This window comes from Castanea sativa, chromosome 12 (assembly GCF_040712315.1).
Source record: "Castanea sativa cultivar Marrone di Chiusa Pesio chromosome 12, ASM4071231v1".
Taxonomy (NCBI): domain Eukaryota; kingdom Viridiplantae; phylum Streptophyta; class Magnoliopsida; order Fagales; family Fagaceae; genus Castanea; species Castanea sativa.
Genome location: NC_134024.1, coordinates 31,921,555 through 31,926,554, shown reverse-complemented (window position 1 = coordinate 31,926,554; position 5,000 = coordinate 31,921,555). Strand labels below are relative to the sequence as shown.

The 5,000-nt window shown below is 36.6% G+C and overlaps 2 pseudogenes; one reads left to right on the top strand and one right to left on the bottom strand.

The window, feature by feature from the left end:
* Window positions 1–5,000, top strand: part of LOC142620530 (uncharacterized) — a 35,007-nt pseudogene that overhangs the window by 8,112 nt on the left and 21,895 nt on the right.
* The window catches only part of LOC142619393 (uncharacterized), a 9,940-nt pseudogene continuing 7,899 nt past the window's right edge, over window positions 2,960–5,000 (bottom strand).

Genomic DNA, 5,000 nt, shown 5'->3' with positions numbered 1-5,000 from the left:
TGTGAACTTATCAGGGATTCTTCCTTGTGGCGTTCAAATTTTATACCTTTGGTTCGTGATTCTTTATAATCATTGGGTCAAGGCCAATTTATACCTTTGGTTCACGTTTCGATTATAAATGTTGGGTCAGGGTTTCTATCAAAAATTTGAATTTTAGCTTTCTTGGGTAAATATTCCAATATTTTTGTTGGGTCTCAAAGCGTGTCGATTGAGGTTCGCATCAAACTCTAAGTCCGGGTTTGACCCAATACTAGGGGTGATATCATGCATTTTGAAATGAAAGGGGAAAGACTTTCTGTGCACAACAAATATATGCATAGATAAAGATGTAGCAGAAATTAAATCTTACTACCCTAGGTTTGCACATGTGAAGGAAAGTTGTAAATCATGCTTTTGGAAAGTAGTAAAGCTTCAGACATACGAAAATACCTCAAAGCCAGTTTTTGGAAAACCATTTCGAAAACATTTTTTGGAAAATATTTTTGAGTGTAGTAAAAGCAATTTTCAAAAGAAATCCCTGGAGGCTAATGCCAATTTCAATGTTTTTGATAGCCAATGTCCAAAGATTAGGATCTTATCAAAAGCTGTAAAGGCTAAACTTTCTAAGTGTCCCCAGTGAAGTCGCCAATCTGTCGACGCCTCGCGGCTGCTCGACCAACCATCGCAGGGATGCTCGCTTGTTTTCTTCTTTGAATGTGGTTTGTTGAACCTCGAGCGTTTGAATAGAATATGAGTCGATTTTAAGAAAATTACCAAGGGTAAGTGAAGTCGCCACCAATCATTGGGTTATTCTAGGTGTGATTGGTCACCTGACTCTATTTGATTTTATTATCGATCCCAGGCTAAGAGAAAGGTCTTTTTTCCTAATCTAATGTGGATAGGGAAAAAATCTTGATTTTTGAGTTCGGAAGTCTAGTTACGTGTGGGGAAGGTGTTAGGCACCCCACAACGCCTGTCCACAGACAGTATTGGCATTAGCTTTCGGGCCTTTAAGCTAATTGGGCTTTAAGTTTTGGATTCAAAAAGGGTGTGGTCTCGATCGATGTTTTCCAAGTGTGTTTGGAATCTATTGGGTTAATATGAATTTACCCCTTGCAAATTAATTAATTACCCAAGTTAATTAATTAGTCAAATTACATGCAATAGCGTGGTAGCACAAACAAATCACCAAATAACTAAAATGCAATGGAAAATAAATTTGACACACGTGATTTGTGTACAAATGTGAAAAACCACCGAGGCAAAACCCCACTGGGTGAATTTAAGGTCACCACTCCCGAAAATTCACTATTATCAATCACCAGCGGTTACAAGTATAAGGAATTTTACCAAACCCTATGGCCTATCCTAAAATACCAACTTATAGTTGAACCCTTACCCTAATACCCAATTGGACTTGTATTGTAGCGGCAATCTCTCCGTTCAGTACACGAATCCCAGTACGTGACTAACTAATGATGCATGGATCCAATACATGACTAACTCCTTTGTACGAATCCCAGTTGTGACTAACTCCTTGTCATAAAACCCTTGGTGTAAAGACACAGTAGCTTCTCTGAAGAGAATGATGAACTAGGTCACAATATTCTTATATTCTATTTGCATACACTTTTCATATCCTATGCATAATAAGACGACCTTTAAAATAAGCATTATATATATCTAGGGTTGTGAGAAAAGAAACCCTACACAAATATATTACAATATGTGTGTAATTAAATCTGAAGAATCTGATTTCGTAATTCTTGACAAATACTGCTTTTGTCAAGTGTTAGGATATATGCGATTCATGTTAGGAACATATGTCATCATGTATTGGCTAATCCTTTGACAAAACACACTTTACTTGTAATTGGGTAGATCTAGGATGTGTTTAATGCTTTAAGGAACAAGGTTTCAAGTTCAAGTGTTTTAAAGCCATGCAAGTCTGTCCAAGAATCAAGTGAGGAAGTGCTGGTTTTTAAAGCTTGACAGTTAGTATCTATTGAGATTAAAAAGCTGTTTAAGCCCGAAACTCGACAGCTGCTTGACAGATAGGAAATTTATCGAGATTTATGAAAATTAGATTTTTAGTTCTGATTTCATTCCAATCCGTGAGTATGTGTTTGGGCTTTCTTTTCTCACAACCCTAAACATATATAAGGATTATTTTAAGGGCCATCACAGGTTGCACAATTGCACAAGTGTGAAGCAAAGAGTTGTTCATGCAAATTGTGACCGAAAACCTAGTTTGCCTTAGTTCTTCTTTCTCTTGAAGAAGCTACTGTGTTTGTACACCGTGAAATGAACTCCACCAACAATTGTGATGAAACCCGATAACAATGATGGTTTGGATCCCCAAGATCGTGTAGACAAGATTTGTTGAGCCTTGACCCATCATCTAATCAGATGAAAAAACCAAGACTACAATGGATTGAAAACGCCACACCAAGAATTCCTAAGAAACTCAAGAATCAAGGTGATAAGTTTGGTTGTTTGAACGCCACAAGATTAACTTGATAAGTTCAAGAGTTCTTTTAAGAACCAAGAGGAACACAAGACCTCACAAGGAGAATAATTTTTCTGAAAAACCAAAATTAATTTTTAAAATTCGTACTACCCATCTATATACCTGGAACAACCCTCCAAGAATAGGCAAAGTCATAATTACAGCTTTAAAAACAACACAAAAATTAACCTAAACAAGTTCCCACGATTCTTTGGATTCTTGGACTTTTAAAGGCAGTCAAACATAACTAAATGACTAGATTTAATGTATTTTAACACCCTTTAATGGTCAGACCATGCTGGGTGCGAATTTACATGCTAATTAGCCTCTTTAATTGCTTTGATGACATGGACTAAGCCTTGATTATTATCTAAGCCCATCTTGGTCGTTTCAGAATCAGCCTAATTCTCTTGGACTAGCTCATTTAGTGCTTCCTTGAAACGTTTGGCTCTAAGTCTTGTAATTGGGCCACTAGGAAATGACAGCATGATCAACATTTCCACGTGTATGATCAGCATGACCAGTTCCTTGATTTGCATCATTCTCCCCCTCTTGAGAAGGATTTGTCCTCAAATTATCACCTACATCAGAAGGAGAAAAATCAGCAGCATTAATGCACTAACACCATACTCACCTAGTAAGTCAAGCTTGTAGGCATTATCATTGATGCGCTCCACTACTTGAAATGGTCCATCACCCCGTGGTAGGAGTTTTGAACGCCGTTTTTCTGGAAAACGATCCTTCCTGAAGTGCAACTAAACCCAATCTCCTGGTTCAAACACTACCTTCTTGCGTCCCTTGTTGGCTTGATGGACATATTGTTGAGTCCTCCTTTCGATGTTCAACCGTGCCTTTTCATGAATCATCTTTACAAATTCTGCTTTCTTTTTGCCATCTAAGTTCACACGTTCACTCCAAGGTAAAGAAGTTAAATCCAAAGGTGACAATGGGTTAAAACCATAAACAATTTCAAATGGTGAAAACTTTGATGCAGAATGTGATGCGAACCTCAATCGACACACTTTGAGACCCAACAAAAATATTGGAATACTTGCCCAAGAAAGCTAAAATTTAGATTTTTGATAGAAACCCTGACCCTATGTTTATAATCAAAACGCGAACCAAAGGTATAAGTATGACACCTTGACCCAATGATTATAATGACTTACGAACCAAAGGTATAAAGTTTGAACTCCACAAGGAAGAATCCTTGATAAGTTCACAGTTCTTGAAGAACCAAAAGAAGAGCAAAGCTTCACCTTTTCTGATTTTTATTCAATAATATTATATGAAAAACGTTTACAGACTTAAGTGCCTATTTAAGGGCTCCATAAAACTTGACAGACAAGAAAATATATTCTAAAATAACTCCTAATTGATACCTTACCATATCTAGAATCAAATTTGACCTAAAAAGCATTAAATACACCTAAAAACAAGGAATTAAATCACCTAAACCTAAAATAACGTTTTTATATAAAAATACCAAAAATAATAAATTACAATAATTAAACAGTAAATTGTGTCCTACATCAGACCCCTCCACTTGAAACAAACTCGTCCTCGAGTTCATCTTTGAAATCTGAAGTCTTCCGCTCCAAATAAACAAATACTTCGAATGCTTTAATGACTTGATCCGGTTGTGAAATTTGAATCCTTCATAAAGTGTAGCAGAAAATTTCTTCTCATCTACTTTCAATTTATTTGCAACATCAATCAACAGAGGGTTGATAATAAAATTAAAATTTTCTACTCCCAGAAAATCAACATATTGTATAGTCATCTTCAACAAATCAACTAAGACTTGAGGATTGTGAGTTGTGGACTCATCCTCATATTTAACCTCAATTGAATCTATCTACCACCACAAAAACTAAATATCTCCCCCTCTTGGTCCTAGGTAAACCTAAAACAAAATACATAGAAATATCAGTCCAAGGTTCACTAGGTATTGGCAAAGAGGTGTATAAACCATGGGGTTTCAACTTAGACTTAGCCTGTTTACACGTGATACACTTCTCACAGATTCTTTCCACATCACGTTTCATATGAGGCCAAAAAAAAATGATCATGCAAAATTCCTAAAGTCTTAGCTACACCAAAATGGCCCATCAAACCACCACCATGAGCTTCTCTCACAAGCAATTCACGCAAAGAACACTAAGGCACACACAGTTTATTCTCCCAAAACAAAAATCCATCATGCCTATAAAACTTACCAAATGCCACTTTTTCACATGCATTGAACACATCACCAAAATCAGAATCTTATGCATACAAATCCTTAATGTATTCAAAGCCAAACATTTTTGTATCTAAAATGGAAAGTAAAGCATACCTTCGGGACAATGCATCAGCCACCACATTTTTCTTACCTTGCTTCTATCTGATCACATAAGGAAATGTTTCAATGAATTCCACCAAGGCATACATCTCCTTACCATAAGTGGGGTAATTTAGGGCTGCCCACCCAACTTTTCACTTAAATAAGTAACTGGACGGCCTTCTTGCA